Genomic DNA, 16,755 nt, shown 5'->3' with positions numbered 1-16,755 from the left:
CCTTAAAGGACGACACAATTTCATATGTTTGACTTTGTTTATATGTGGCGGACCCTGCCACCTTCCTAGGACCTTATTTTCCTCTGAGAACAGCTTGTTTTTCAGTCATGGGAAGGAAAAAAAATATTTCTGAGTTTGTATTATTACCTCATTTATATTGCAAATATTTAAATTATGAGTTTGAGTTTCTTCCCCAAAACAACACAGTGCCCCTTTAAAACAACAAATCATGATGATACGATGATATATTGCTATTTGTAACAGGGTTGAATTAATGTAAGAGTAAACCTTCTAAGGTAAATGTATTAAAAAGTACTTTCAGTTAAACTTATTTTGTACTATATTTCCCTACATTTCCTGTGTTTTCCCCCTTTTTCTATTTTTAAGTTTCAATCTGATACCATTCTCTTGTCCTCAAATATTTATAGCTGCTCCAACAATAAACTCCATGTACCGTCATGCCTTGCGCGCCTACGTCGTGCCGAGAGCTGCATGTGCTCCGCTGCTCTGCTCCAACTATGGCTCAGTGCGGCTCAGGCTCTTCACGGGAGTACATCGTATGAGCGACGAAGACGCTTAGTGGAGCTCCTGCAGAGACCATCACTGCACTGGACTGGACTGGACTGGACCATGAGGAGGAACTTACTTGTTTTACCTCATATTGGAAGTAATCACACTGATCGATCTGCTTGATTTGCCCAGAGCGCCAATCACTTTACGCACGGATTCTTTGGACGCGTGAAGCGGATTAAATGCAGCCATAACGGCACTGACACACGTGGAGATATTGTTATTATTATTATTATTGATAAAAGTTGATGATGGCAGCAGCTGATGGATTCAGCACTCCAGCTGTAAACCGTCCTGTTGGATATAAGGAAATACTGTCTCTCACACGGGATGAGTGGTGTCCATTACTCTGCTGGACAAGCCGTTTGGCGGACACACGAGTCTCTTGGGATACTTCACGCGTGTGGCCGGTGTGACAGACGGCCGATGGCATGGTACGGTTTTTGGAAAAAATCGCTTGGTGGATTTTGGCGCAAGGAAACGGAATATCCTGGATTATATTATGAAAGCGATGCTCGGCAGATGTCCTGCAATTTTGGATAATGACAGCACGCATCTCCTCATCCGGCAGGTATGTGAGAAAAGACTTCTACCTGAGCTGAACATTAATTTGTCTTTTCTTTTTGGTGTTTCCCTGTTCGGAGTGAACTTAATTCATGCCACTGTTTCAGAAAACACAGGAAATAAATTAAATAAAAAAACGGTTCGACAGTGGCTGTTTGGACCAAAGGTTCGGTCGTTATCTCCACACATTTGGCCCACATCTTCCCTCGCAAAGTACACAGTCAGACTCCTCTCCCTCGGGATTCCTCAGGTCAACTATTATCAATATGTGTGATGTGTGTCTGTGGAGGGGGGCGTGTTTGGCACCCCCTTATCTGCGCCACACACTCAGCTTCACCTGTTCACCTCTCCTGGGTTCATTACGCGCGCATCTCTCCCCCTGAAAACTCCAAATGGTGTCGTTTTGTTTTTGTTTTTTTACACTGCCCTCACCTTTACGACCTGTCACACACACCTGCACTGCCCAGGTGTCCTGTCATAGCTGTAAAAATGCCCAGGCGCAGCAGTGTGGGCGCAGTGACCAACATGTGGTCCCACCCACCTCTCTCCCTACAGGGACTCCATTCAGGTGAGGGTGTATTTTGAGGGTCGGTGCCATGTGAGGCACCTGTCACCTGACACATGGAGCAAAACCTGCGTCATGTTCAGATGCTTTATTTGAGTTGGAACCTACAGGTGCACTCACATATGAGCCATTTAAGGTCATCTGTGACATAACTGCACGGCGTTCATAGTGGGTCTGCGTTCACGCACGTCATCCGATGAAGCTTCCACCTTCCTCTTCCTGAAGAATTCCACCTATTGTTGCTGCAGGGGGACAGAGACCCCACTATATGTCTGCATACAGCGCAAGGCACAGACCAACGACCGACCCCCCCCACGCCCCCTTCTAACTCAGCAACCCCCCACACACCCCCTCCATTAAAAATCTTCTCCAAACAAGACCCCCTTTCTCCACTGAAGAGGGACCCTCTGTCTAATGCCAAGTGACTCTCATGGCCAGCATTGACGGTGGGACACTTGCTTCACAAAAGGAGCTGAAGTGTCAAATAAACTCGGTCAGAGCCCCCGACACACAAGAATTCCTTTATCTGGCACCCTGGGAGGCAGACAAAGACAGACTTTGTGTCAGTGAGCAGGCCTTGACTAAACACTGGGGCTTTTTTTTTTTTTTTTTTACTCCTCTTCTCACAACTTCTGCCTCTTCTTCCTCCTCCTCCTTTTGTCGTTCGAACGGCGGAGCGGGAGCATGTCTGCTGTCGTGACCCCCGCTCGCCCTGCATCTGTCCTGCACGCTGCCAGCGTCGCCCCCATGCGAACGCAGACGCACGCACACGCCCCTCACCATCAAGGCAGCGTCACAAATACATCCACTCATTTCTTTTTTTGGATGCTTTTGTTTATTTCCTGAGAATAGCAAAGCAGGAGTTTGCTTCCTCGCAGGGCTGAGTGTGTTGGATGAGCTGTCATATGATACTCTTGTGGTGAACCGCAGTGGAGAGCCATATACACACCAGGGTCGGACTCACTTAACAACCGCTGTTATTATCGTCTGGTAAACAACGTCTGAGCTCCTCACACCGGTTTCCATGACCTTAAAGTGTCACCTGGACAATAAAGGTAACATACGCAGCTCAGACTAAACAGACACACACTTTCCACACCACAGTGATCCTATAGAGGGCCTTGAGGTACAAAAAAACTGCCCGTCTGTAAGTCCAAAGTGCTGGAAAGTGACCTCATACGGCGTTGAGACGAACCTCAAGAAAATGTAACGGCTCAGAGCTGGAGCTGGACATCATGTGCACCCCCCACCTCCGCTCAGGCGATAGTCCCCCAGCACAGCGGTGAAGGTAAACAGATCGAGTTGCTGTGGTCGAGCGTGTTAATGGTGTGTTTATGAGCTTAAGTTGAGTGGTGATATATCATGTCCATACTCAAGTCTCACCTCGGGTCCCCGGCCTTGATCGGGGCTCAGTATCGTGTGTGTGTGTGTGTGTGACATTGCACACAGGTGACAACGCTGACTGAGCAGCAATGACCTCCAGGTGAACTTGATGTCACGACCGTTTTTCGGAAAGCGATAGGGACATTTATTACGTATTAATCACCACCCTCAGCGTTACCTCATCAGGTCTGCAGGAAAAAAAAACATCCCTCCATCCATCGTGTCAGATAACCTTTTAACAAGCTCCATGAGAAATATCAGGCCTGAGAGTAAAGCCGTTGTGTCCTTTCATATAGGGCGCCATTTACACACTACAGTGTGTGTGTGTGTGTGTGTGTTTAGAGTGAGCTCTAAAGTTTGTCTGAACAGGAGAACTGTCATTTATTAGTAGTGCAGGAACAATGGGGAGCTTGTCTCCGGGGTGGTGGGGGCCAGAGGGGGGCCAGAGGGGGCCGGTGGAGCCAGGGGAGGGTGGCCTGAGATTGGGCAGCAGCCTCTGACCAAGAACAAGCCCCTGTCTGATGGAGAGAACTGCTGACCCTTCCTGAGTAAAATGGCACCTTTGTTTCGAGGTGTATGTGTTTGTGCCTATGTGTTTATGTGTGTGTGAGAGAGAGGGAGAAGGAGAGAGGTTTTGAAAAGCTGGGAGCGCTGTGTAAAGTGTTTTTTTTTTCTTTTCTCAGTCGGTGATTTTCCCTCCGTTTGTGATTTTCTCTCGGCTTTAAAGGTGCACTGTGGAGTTTTTGCAGAAGAAATTCTAATCAGAAGAGAAACAAAGTTTTGATGCCAAAGGAAACTCAATAAACAAACTGACCTTAAAGGACAACACAGTTTCACACTGCTTTACTTTGTTTATATTTGGCGGACCCTGACGCCTTTCTAGCTTCGAACAGTGTTCTGGGGACCTTATTTTCCTCTGAGGACAGCTTGTTTATTCAGTTATGGAAATAAAAATAAACATTTCCGAGGTTGTATTATCGCCTCATTAATATTGTTAATATTAAAATTCTGAGTTTGAATTTCTACACAGTGCCCCTTTAAGGAACACGTGTAAGAAATGTGTTAGTTTTCTGGCACAAAAGCCAATTTTGTGAGTAGCCATCTCATCAGTTTGCCCAGAATTTGACACTTTACAGATGAAAGGCACAATGTTCTGAATGTCAGCTCTGAGGAGATACTTTAACTCGTCCAATCCTCCCATCGAGCATCATCCTCTCTGATGCTATGACACCAGACCACCGCGTCAGACTAATTAGCTATTTTGTGTTTTCCTCTGGCCTGTTGCCACCGTCTGGGCGCTGCTTTCTTCCTACTGACCTACCACCGATTGTCTCCTCTCTGTCTAATGATGCTCATGAGGGAGAGACGCTTTGTTTAAAAGGAAAAAAAAAAAAAAGGGAGGGAGGAGAGAGGAGGAGTAAGTGCTGGTGGGGTAATGGCAGCAGATCGCTGATTTCCTACGGGGAAACCACAACTTGGAGGGTGTGTGCGTGTGCGGTGCCCCACTTTGGGAGTTATCAGGAAGTGGGAGGCTGAGAGAGACAGACAGCTTAAGTGAGAGTAGAGGAAGTGGTGAACAGGAGTGGGGGATTCTTCGAAACGATGCCTCTGGGTCTCGTGCTTTTTGATAAAAACCTCCCTCTGCACCTGGTGTTTAGAAATCTGGCACACTTATTTAAATCCTGCCATCCCTTCTGTCCTCGACCTCCCGTGTAAGCGCCCCGCAGAAGGAAAAAGAGGGCGCGGTGGAGATGGAGAGGCGCAGAAAGGTGAGAGAAAGATGGGTGGAGGACAGGCAGAAAGCAAACAGCGAAGACACACAGTGCAGCACAGGGGCACCTCTGTCGGGCCGGACGAAGACAGACAGCGCTCCATTCAGCCACGGGAAGGCTGCACGCACCGCCCACCTCACTACCAGGATCTGCAGAGAACAGGCTGAGACTCTGCTAGTTAAACACGAACACATGCAGGCAGGAATGAAGGGTGCGTTCAGGTGTGTGCCTCGCACGCGAGAAAATATCAAACCGATCTCAGCTTTTGCGATGCTTTAAATGCCACACATTCCTCGTCCTGTTTTCTCGCAATACTGACCTCTCTTGTTCCTCCCGTGCTCTCGTTTTGGAGGGAAAATTCCTCCCTTTGTGTTTCTCACAAATGTCACATTCCACCGAACCTGTGACCACATTCGGCCTTTACTTTGCCGGCTGGGTTTCCAGCTAGTCACACCTACACAAGTGAGCCATCCTCATTCAGCGGTTTCTTTTTCTTTTTTTTTCTCTCGATCGAGCCACTCTTTTCACTCCTCGTCCCTTTTCTTTCCTCCTCAGTGGGGAGGATAAAGGAGACATTTTCAGTGTGAAGAGGAGCGTGAAATTTCCTGCGTGACCTCCCCGGGACACAGCAGACCACCAGGCTCCTCAGACGACTGTGTGTGTGTGTATGTGTGCGTGTTAAATCCTGTGATTGTGTAGGAGACCGGTGTGACACTTTTTTTTTTAGCAGTGTTAAAATGAGAGTAAACGAGGTCGAGCTACACCGGTCGATTGTTATCATTTAGAAGGTGCACCCGCATGATCATGTAGTAAGTCAAGCTGTCAATCAAGCTGTAATGTGGTTGGCTAGTCAGGCCTGTACGCTCTGTGGTCAAGCCACCACACTGAGCCCTGAGCCTCTCTCTGACAGACATGCTGCCGGAGTGGAAGAAGTGGCTGTCAGTGTCCTCTGACCAGAGGCACAGATAAGCACACAGCGCCAAAGTGCCGTAATGACAGATGAAATCAACTGGAGGCTGTCCAGACGACAGGCTGTCATCACCGGGCATCACTCATCCAGCAGGCTGTGGAGGAGAGACGGACGTTCATGTGCTCAGTGGGCCGATGCTGGACGGACTTTGTGTCGTGGTTGAGAGGATTCAAATATTGTGACAAGCTGTTTAAATTGTTTTATGATAAAAAACAATTAGTTATATTCCGTCTAACATTGTTATTTTGTTTTTGAAAAAATGGCATTGAGAAAAGGTGGCTATGTGGTAGTGCAAGGCCGCAGTTGGTGTATTTATTATACTCTGCTGCCCCCTTGTGGACAGTGTAGGTTGTAACATGATATTGGTTTCCTGAGCTGCATTTCCTCAGTCGCCCATCTGTGGTGCTAATAAATCAGACATTGTTTTTTTCCCCCAGACCTTTATTTATAATCAGTGACAGGCCATTACAACATTGGCATAAAGTACAAACATAAAGCAGTGCACATTTACAGTCTGAGCATGAGGTAATCAAAACAAAAGGACAACATGAAACATAAAAATTAAAAAGAAATAAATAAAGTCAGAGATCTAATCAGAAAAAAAGATAGTTTGGTAAATCTTCAAGGTTTTCTTAGTTTTTTAAACTCATTTGTGAAAAGAAGAACTGTTATGTTTCGGCATTAATACATTTAAAATCAATGGATGAATTGTTTATCCTTTAATGATTTTTTTTTTTCCACATTATTTCCCTTTTTTATCCACTACTATATTATCATATTCTAGATTTGGTGACTGAAGGTCCTTTTTGAAAATCGAAACCTCCACGTTTCAGTATCAGAAATACAAAATATACAAATGTTTTTATCTCAGAAGCTCATTACAGGGATGAATATCATTCAACATTTTGAAGTGAGTAACAGGAAAAAAAACCCAGAAAGCTGCTTGTGTTTTAGAAAATAAAAGTGTAACAATGTCAGTTTTGATCAAATGTCATCAGCCATAGAAATATAGAAAATAAAAGTACTGCATATATTTTAATAATAACATTACCAAAGTCACTCAGAGTATAATAAAAAGCCTCTTTTAAACTTAATAATGCTGACCTGATGATATTTGATCAAAACTAACAAAACAAATTGTCTTGTTAAAAATTCTTGAATGAGCAATGATGACTAACATGACATGACAGAAAGCAATCTAATCATTATTAAAAAAGATGTTCATTCAGTCCCTCACACAACATGTTTATGCCATCTCTGTATAAAACCTAACCTAACTCTGTCTGCTGAAGCATTGTGCACTTCTTAATTACAAATTTAGGTCACTTAACAGTAACTTTTCTATCATGTGTCCAAGTCCAAATTCCTTTGATTGAACCTTGAAATGAACTGAAGTTTATTTCTATCACAGCTTTCAGACACGAGGCAACCAATACATTTACATTTCATGAAAACAGTCCAAACAAAACTGAAAACAAGCAAAAATAGTTAACAAAGAAATAGCATTTAGAAGACAATACAAACAAAATTAAACAAACGAATGGTCACAGATCAAAAACAAGTTATGCATCTAACTTATTAGAAAGCCGCAGTGAACGGTTATGCCCCAGGCCCTGATTTATACGAGCTGACAGTTGCAGCGGACCCCAGGTATTCAGGAAACTTGTTGGAGGGCATCGAACCTAAAAGCTGAACGTTTCCCTGCTCCAACACACCTGATTCAAACGATCAGCTCATCCTCAAGCTCTGCTGCAGCCTGATAATGACCCGTTCATTTGAATCAGGTGCACTGGAGCAGGGAAGGAAGGCTCATTACATCACCGGACCTTGTTTTGGTGCCGGACTGTGGTGACGGCTGTACTGAATTCTTTTTATCGTCCCTCAATTTCATTTGGGAAAGGCTCCTTCAGTCCCATCAGGGACCCTGTCAGTCATTTGGGGAAAAAAATCAGTTGTTAACTTAATCTCTGAAGTGTTTTCTGGAGGCATTTCTTCATCAGAGGTCATACAGTGTAGCTATGTTGGGTTTCAGTGTGTTTCTCCATGCTTCTCCCGTAGACTTCAATACAACTGACAGCACAGTCTGGCACCAAAGCAAGATTCAGTGACGTAACGAGCCTTCCTTATTTTTAAGGCTCCTTGACGCTGCTTCAAAGCAACAAAAGTGTCACTTACCTCAAACACCACTAGAGGTCGGAGTTTGTCTCGAGACATACTGGGAGACTCCACTGCTCAGCTTCTTTACTGTAACATGCACGACAATACAAAACAATGTCTTTTTCATAAGTGGCATGAAATGAGCATTTCCACATCTCACATCACAGTGGACACACGTTTAAAGATCTGTGTTGTGTAGGACGTATCTTCAGGTCAAACTGTTTTCAGTTACAGTGTTGAATGAGCTGAAGGCTCAACTGTAGTTAACAACAGAGCTCCTTTCTTTTCTCCTCGTCTAAAATATATCACTGCACTACAGTTGAGTGTATTACCCACAAGGTGTCGCTCTTGCATAAGACAACGCCCTCTCCTCTCTCTCTTTTTATATACAACTTGTTACTGTTTAAAATCCAAAATCTTTGCCAGAGGGTGCTTCACAGACTTTTCAATACATTTGTTTTTTATCATTATGTGAAGGTTTGCTGCCATTGCAGGTACGGTGCACTCAGCACCAGTGGTGGGATGTAACTAAGTACATTTACTTACTAAATACGATTATTTCCATTTCATGCCAATTTATACTTCTACTCAGCTACATCTCGGAGGCAGTATTGTACTAACACTTTTCAGATTGCAGTTTTTCATACCCTCCCTGTCCAGTGAAAATCACGTGTTTATGCTGAATGTTTTTGATAAACTGAAGGATTGAGTGTTTCTCTGTCAGTTGAGGAAAATTAAGATAAATCAACTATTTAAAGAGCCTCTCTCTCTTTTCTGAGCTCATGAAAAGTTTAACACAACAAACATGGTGATTTTATAGAATATCATTGCTGTCGATTAAACTAACCAACGGTGTATAAAGTACATCTGCGCGTACATGCATTCATGCAGGGAGCATTTCTTTAACTTTTGATACTTTAATAATGTGTATTTTGCTTATTATAGTTACATACTTTTGAATGCAGGATTTTCACAGTGTGGTTTTGATCAAGCAAAGGGTCTGAATACGTCGTCCACCACTGCTCAGCTCATGTCTGAGAGTCTCTTCAGGTTTAGTCTCAAATGTAATCACTAGATGGCAATGTGGGACCATTAAATGCGCCTCCCCCCCCTCCTGAGAGTAAAGGCTACTTAGCATGTTGAAGTAACCCTGTGATCTATGGAGTAATGGATGTCGATTGGCATTATTATCTTCTTATTGCCCCTCATTCGTGCTCATCTCCCTTTGAAGATCAAAGTGGCCGTGTGCCTCTGTGTGTACCGACGCTGATAAACTCAGAGTGAACTTCAATAAAGCCAACTGTTCACTTTGTACATCTGTCGCTCTGAGACCTCTTCCGGCCTGACTGGTTGAGATGCTGCCGAACCAGCGGAGTCATTTTTTTTGTTTTCAGAATAATTAAGTCTAAATCTTGATGAGGAAACCTTGCCAGTTCTTCAGCTCTTTGTTCGCTCCCCGTCTGTGAAATTGAGACATTACAGAGTGCAGAATGAATGAGAGGACGATACAGGTGACATGTTTCAGGAACAGGTGGGGCAGCTTATGATTGGCAGTAATCGCACGAGGATAAATCCACCTACAGTCTAGTTCCCACAGGTGGCTTTTATGTGTGGATGCAGGGCGCTTTATGTCCGGGCTCATAATTACAGTTGTTTATTGCTTCATGCATGTGTTAGAACTTATAAAACTTACAAAAAAGGACGTTTTCTGTACGTCTAGGTCTGTTTAACTCCTCACGACCACTGTTGAAACACGATTCAGCTCCTCTGAATTAACTTCTTGAATATTATGTTTCTTGCTGCACACCTTGGAAGGCCCTGTCTTCCGTTTCCTCTCACTGTGTACACTTCATTGTTGAACGCTGACCAATTCGCTCTCAGCAAATCAGATTTAAGAATATGTCGTTCTTCAGGTTCCTGTCAGATGGAGATTATGGGAAAAAGGTGTCATGGGAAGAAGTTGTAATCACAAGCGAATCGTTAATCTTCAGTTGTTGTGCAACCGCGTGCACATGCAGCACGGTCCGTCTATCGTGCTGTACTTCATGTGTGCAGGTATATGTTAAGTGAATTAGTGGGTCGGTGCAGAGTGTGTGTACTTTAAACACGTAGCCACACCTCCTGCAGTTTATGTCAAGTTGTACTTAAGCTACAGCTAATCAGATTTCTCCTTTAAGGTTTGTCACAAAGGGGACTTTAGCCACCTTGAAGAGCTGTGCACACACACACACACACACACAGAAACGTCTGCATAACCTTTGTAATATTTCTGCGAGCAGTTCCTCCGGATCTCTCTTATCTACTTTCTTTCTTATGAAAACCAACATCAAATTCCTAACTGTGGCCTTATCTGAGCTGCTGGCCACTATTTGATTTCTATTTATTCTCAGTGAAAGTGCGAGCCCACAAGTTTACTCTCAGCTCTTTGTGGAGAGCTTGTTGACATTAGCGCCTGCGTCAAATCTCCTTCTCCGAGTGCCAACGCTAACCCGCAACAGAAGTCGATGGTTGGTTGCAACACTGCTGCTCCCAGTTGCTTATCTTTTCTCATCTCTTCTCCGGTTCTCCAAAGTAACTCATCTCTTCATAATAATTCGATCATCTAAATCCTTCAGCAGCTTTTGATAACAGCTACCGCGGGTTAGCCGAGCTGAGGGCCTGACCAGACGCGTCCAAGGCGGGCGGGCGGGTACTGTGGGCGCTCTCTTGCCTTTAGGGAAGAGATCCATGTTTTTTTTCCCAAGCTGTTGTTTATGGCAGACACCATGAGCGGGTAGAGTGAGCAAGTCAAGGTGGAGCTTCGAGGAGGAAGTCTGATTGTATATCTGTCTAGTCGATGGCGAAGGTAAACCTCTGTCTACTGTTCGAGTTAATAATTCACTTTGGACTCTCTGGAGTCTTTCTGTACTTTGCAGGCGAGCCATGCTTTAGGAAAACATTTGTTCATTAACTGCATTTTTTGCACCTTTTCAGCCTCAGATGGCATATGCTGCCTGTTGCATTAACCACATTCTGCAGCAGTGCAATAAAGCATTACACGGTGAGCCTTTCTCTATAACTTTCTCTTACGGTTCTGTGCTCCCTGTGGTTGACGTTAATGGGGTGTTGTTAGTGGCAGCAGCTCCTTTACGGGGGCCTTCTAGCTGTACGCAGCAACCCAGCCTCTCTCTGCTCGACACTGTTTCACCCTTCCACTGCATGGGTAACCTCCACTAACGTCTGCAAAACCCCAATTAGAAATCGGGGGAAACCCTAGCGCAATGAAAATGAATAACTATGTCGTTGTCCCCCGTCCGCTATCGGTGCTGCAGCGCTCAATCAGCAGCGGCTTAAATGGGGTGCACGTGTGTCGGGGCAGCTGTGGAGAGAGCGTCTTATAGCTGGAGTCGAACACATAGACACATGTGCATGCACACACAAGGCGGGCATCAGCAGCGGCTGTTGTAAGCTCAGGTTTCAGTGCGTTTGTGTGAGGTGGGTACGTATGTTTGTGTGTGTTCCTCTGTTAGCTCCTCCACTGTAAACGCTGCCAACCGAGCCTCCACCAGACATCTGTCTTTCCCTCTCACACACACACACACACACACATGCCTACGCCACCATCTCAGTAAATCCCCGATTCTCCGTGCAAGCTGCAACTTGAAACCCAAAAATCTGCGCTTATTAAAAGGGTGATCCACAAGCAAATATAATTACAGCTGTGACATTTCTAAAATCGTGTATTAGCTGTGGGTTACGTGCGCCGTGTGACCTGTAAAGGCAGAAGTAGCCGCTCTCACGTGTTTACTGTTACTCAGAGGCCTCACGGAGAGACTGGTGGCCGTGAGGGACAGGTCAGAGGTCACTCAGGTGAGGCCGGACTTTTCCAGAGCCGCGGCGCCGCGCAGCAGACCCGCCGGCCCCTTTGCTTGTTATGGAGGGTGCCGAGTCCGGTCGAACCACAGCAGAGCAGATTGAGAAAAACAGCTTTTTTTTTTGGAAAATGTGAGTGAAGTGGTCGGGGACCTGGTGGTTACTGATGGCAAGTTTCCCTCCTGCCAGCTGCCAGCTTATCGACTTTAACGATGTGAGCGAGCGATAGCCAGTCCCTCTGCCCCCTGGGTCTCCGTGTCCTTCATGCCCGCCAAGGCAGCAGCACACCAATAAAGCCCCACATGGTACTGATTGAGAGGTATTAAAGTTCCCTTTCCCCTCGCTCGCGTTCAATCATTCACTGAATCATGAAGATCAAAGAAATTCAAACAGGCCAGCACGTTTGATAATCTTTATGCCTCAGACGTTTTGCCTTCCTGGATCATCTAATGAAACAAGTTTGCTAAAATAATGCACACACCATCCTCGAACTAAATGGTCTGGTCTATCTGCAATTTTTTTAACTCAAGAATGAACTTTCTGCCTTGTGGCACTGCCAGCCCCTCCTCCTCCTCCTCCTGCTGTAATTTTCATCCCTCCGTCACTATCACCTCCATTCCTCCCCCTGCGACTGAGCTGTTTTGGAAGGAGCTCCAGGGCCAGCATTCATTTAAGAGTCAGATATAAACAGGCATTAAAAGGCAGCGTGGTCTTAATTAGCTGAAGCTGCTCGTATGTTTGCTGCGATTGTGTAATGTTTATACTTCAGTGTGTGTGTGTGTGTGTGTGTATGTGTGCGCATGCTGTGTCAGGCCACCGTGCTAATCACCTAGCCTGACTTTTATTGCCCTGCGCAATGTCGTAACGATGCCGGAGTGGGACGAGCAGAGAACGTTCACACTGGGGCACAAGGACGAGGAGACGCCTGTCACAGTGACATTAAGAGAGTAAAAAAAGGGTTAGGGTTAGACTTTAATCTAAATCTGCGAAAAAAAAAGTCACAACTCTAACTTCAAACTCAGAAGTCTGACTTTAACCTCAGAAATGCGACTTAAAACTCTTTTCTTTGACTTTAATTTTGAGAATTCTGAGTTTAATTTTGAGATTGAAATCAAAATTCTTGGAAAAAAGTCAGAATTGTGACTTGTAACAATTTTTTCTGACTAATTTTGAGTTTAAAGTCAGATTTCTAAAGATAAAATGATTCATTGGTCCGAATCTTCTTCCATAAACTGTATATGTTATTACCCTAATCGCAAAAATGTTATGTGAGAAGTAAATGACGGATAATTTGTCTCTCATTACAAACAAACATCTTGCGGAGCCTCCCATAACGGCTGATTCATTGTGTAACTTGTTTTTCATAATGGATAGTTGTTTTGTGAGATGAGCTGCCAGTGTGCCGCACTGTTGTCTAAGCTGCAGCCTTTGAGTTGCAAGTGTGCCGGTGATCTACTCCTCAATGCTTCTTCATCCTTACCACAGTTTCCTTGGTCCAAAATGACCCACATTGCTCCTCTTCTGTAGAACTACCTGCCCCTGCACTGTACAGTAACGCAATGACGTTTGGCCTGGTCATAAAGGAGCTACACGCACCATAAAAAACACCTTACGATGTCTGGGCCTCTGTAACCTGGCTATCAAGCTGTAAAACCCTATTGTAAAAGTCTAGATTAAACAGATACAGTTGAAGGGAGTGCAGTGAAGATGAAAAGCCGCACTTTCATAAACCTGCAGTGGGCTTGGTTTGTACCGGTAAGCACACGGGAAAATTCTTTAAATTCCCCCGACCTCGCACCCTCTCTCTACTTTTGCCGCCTTGCAGCCAATAGCTCTGGTTACTCGTTTGTAGCGCGTTTGACGTCACAGAGAGATCGATTAGTTCCTCAAACGAGTAAGTTATTTTACTTTACAGTTTGTACATTGGACCAAGTCCATAGATAAGAAAGTGTGTTGGCTTTGGCACACTTAATATCCAGCTACTACTGTCCAGGTGGGCCAGATCTCATGCTGGAAGCCATCCATGTGTAAGTTTGGACTCTCCACTTTCCTGCCATTTTTCCTTTGTCCCTCACCTCCTCTATCTATCTTTCTATAATTGTGTCCCAGACCCAGACATGTCCATAAATAAACGGGGTCTCCCTCTTCACAACCAGACCCAAGCCATGTTTATGTTCAGGCCTGTATTGGTGGGGGGCCATCTGGACCACTGGGCCCGTCTCACACCGCCTCTCTCTGGGCTCAGGTGGAATCAAGATGTGCCACCAAACACCAGCATCTGCTTAATGGACTAACATCGGCTTAAAACATGACGGCTGGGTCACTGGAGATATATTTTTTTAACTTTTATTCAAGATTAAACAATCCTTGACTCGTGTCCTGCACATTTTTTGGTTTGCAGGCTTAGCATAGCAGTCTAGAGTAGAAAAAAGGATCCGGATTCAAGTTCTCTCTGATGATAATAAAGAATGAAAAACTGTACCGTTTGGCAAAATCTTCCTGTTCCTGCTTCACTCTTACTCAGTTTGTAAAGAAAGCGAGAGAACATTTTTTAAGATGGACAGTGGAGGAGATTTTGGGTTTATTTACATTAGCTGGATGCGGTCTCCTAGTCTTCATTTCATTTGGTCCAGGAGCCGGGCTATTAAAACTAATGAACACTTATTACCTCGAGTTGGATCCTGAGCTCCTTGCTAAACATCCCTTCTGTTGCTGTTTGTTTTACTTGTACCTGATTATTCAAACAGAGCAGTAAAACATGTGGCTGAGCCTTTGCCTCTGGTCTTTACAGGTTGTCTCATAAACAGTCTGATCTATGAGATGTGATTGGACGTGAGACCCACGGGTTTCATGCAGCTTTTGGTTTTTATAGCAAACACGGGTGGTCTTTACTTTTCTTACTAATCATCTTAGACTGACTCCAGTTTTCCATCTTTTTTAATGCATTTAAGGTAGATTTTGGATAATGGAATATCGTGATATGGAATAAGTTTTGTCTTTTCCTGGTTTTAAAGGCTGCATTACAGTAAAGTGATGTATTTTTCTTGTTCTATTACTTGTCTTTACCCACTTAGTCAATATATCCCAATTACTGATGACTATTTGTAAAAAATCTCTTGGAAAAGTACGTAGTCCTCTGCATCGGTCTTCTCATATTGTCCATACTGCAGCTCTGTATTCCCCCTCTGTCTGAAACACACCGTTTTAGCGCCTGTCTCTTTAAGGCCCGCCTCCTGCATACCCAGTCTGCTCTGATTGGTCAGCTCACACATGCCTGACCCAGCACCGTGAGCAACAAAAGAGCAGCTGTGCTAAATCAAGTCTCATGAGCTAAACTAGCCACTAGGCATACATTATGCAAATGTGTGACATGATGATGTATTGTGATGTCACATAGTCACAGAATTAAAGGTGGGACTACTTACGAGGAGCTTCTGTTGGTGCTTTGACCTTTTTAACTTTCAAGAACTTTTAAATGTGCAAGAAAACAAAAAAGCATGTTAGGTCTCCTTTCAGGCCGTAACGCCCAGGCCTGATATATTAACAGTCTGATGTGCTGTGTGTTGAATCATCCGGATACTATGTTGTTTTTAGAAAACAAAACGGTTTCAGTGTTGAACACTTTGCTGTTTTTATGTCCAGAGCTGTCTCTGTGCATTTTCATGCCCCTCGTCTTGTCGGGAGGGATGACAGATTTTCTCTCTATGCTCTAATCAAGACATCTGCTCTGCAAATGTGAGGGCGCATGGAGACTAGGACTCCTCAGAACTTAGCTGAGGCACAGTTTGACGCGTTATGATGTTTAATACTGCTGTCAAATATAAAAACGTGTTTTTGTCTTTGGGAATTTCACAGCAGATGTAAAACATATGCATGTCCCAAGATTTATAGACATGCCCCTTTTGAATACGCTCAAATCTGATTATTATTTTAACACGCTTGTGTTTTAGAAGATGCGCAACACTTCTCGTTCAACCACTGTGGCCTTTTATCATGATTTCAACACCACCAGGATTTTGCTTGCTTGATTGCTTTATAATTGTTTGCTGAACGCCAGGTGTCAGATTGAAGATTATGGCCGCAACTGACAGATGCACCAGTTTAGCTACTCTCAGTATGTGTGCAAAAGTCCACATGCCACATGTGTTTGTGTACATGACAGCTTCAATGTGTCGCTGCAGATCATCTGCGGCAGCAGAGACTGTCAGTGTGTGACGCATGGGTGTGTATTTCTCTTCCCTCGCTGAGACCTTTGTGCTGCATAAATCAGGCCGAACAGCTCGGGTATTGTTGAGCGAAGGAAAGAGCCCTTTCTTCTGACTCCTCTCCCGACACTTGTGGTTTTTAATACGATACGTGCATGCGGAAAGCATGGTCAAATAAACAGCGTGTAAAGTTTCCCCTGTGTCTGTACCAATCCATCAAAAAGACATGAAGCTCGACTTTCATCTCCACTGCACCAAACCCCTCCCACTGCCCTGCAGCCCCTGTCATTCCCCAGCTGGAATTTCCCTGGAGTCGGAGTTGGCCATTTTTCACTTGATTTAACCTAATTAAATATTGTTAGAGGGAAGGCATGCAACTTAATGGCACCTTTGTTTGTCAAATACAAGATAAAAGAAATGCGCCTGAAAATGAGCAGCAGATTGAAGGAAAAAGGACTGAAAGACAAAAAGAAAAATCACTTCTGCGCCAGCGACATCACCTGTGCACTCCTGAGGAGGAAGCATATCAGCCCTTTTTTCGGTGAAACCCTATATTGTTAAATTAAAAGGTAGGGCTGCTATGTCTAGGTCAAAGCAATGGCTCTAACACTCTTGTATTACATTTCGCTTAACATGCTATCACTGTAAAAAATCTGTAATTAGATATAGAACACAAGGCACCACACCTATAAATCTAGCACCATTATAAAGGCCTGT

General features: G+C 44.4%; 1 long non-coding RNA gene across 1 annotated transcript in view; it reads left to right on the top strand.

Annotated features, from left to right (window-relative positions):
• Nucleotides 1–829: 829 nt before the first annotated feature.
• The window catches only part of LOC141019792 (uncharacterized), a 60,094-nt gene continuing 44,168 nt past the window's right edge, over nt 830–16,755 (top strand). Inside the window, exon 1 of the long non-coding RNA XR_012180789.1 lies at nt 830–1,141. This is a non-coding gene — a long non-coding RNA (uncharacterized lncRNA). The remainder of the gene's footprint in view (nt 1,142–16,755) is intronic.

Source organism: Pagrus major, chromosome 23, assembly GCF_040436345.1.
Source record: "Pagrus major chromosome 23, Pma_NU_1.0".
Taxonomy (NCBI): domain Eukaryota; kingdom Metazoa; phylum Chordata; class Actinopteri; order Spariformes; family Sparidae; genus Pagrus; species Pagrus major.
Note: the sequence above shows the minus strand (reverse complement) of the source record. Positions and strands in the feature narration are given on the sequence as shown.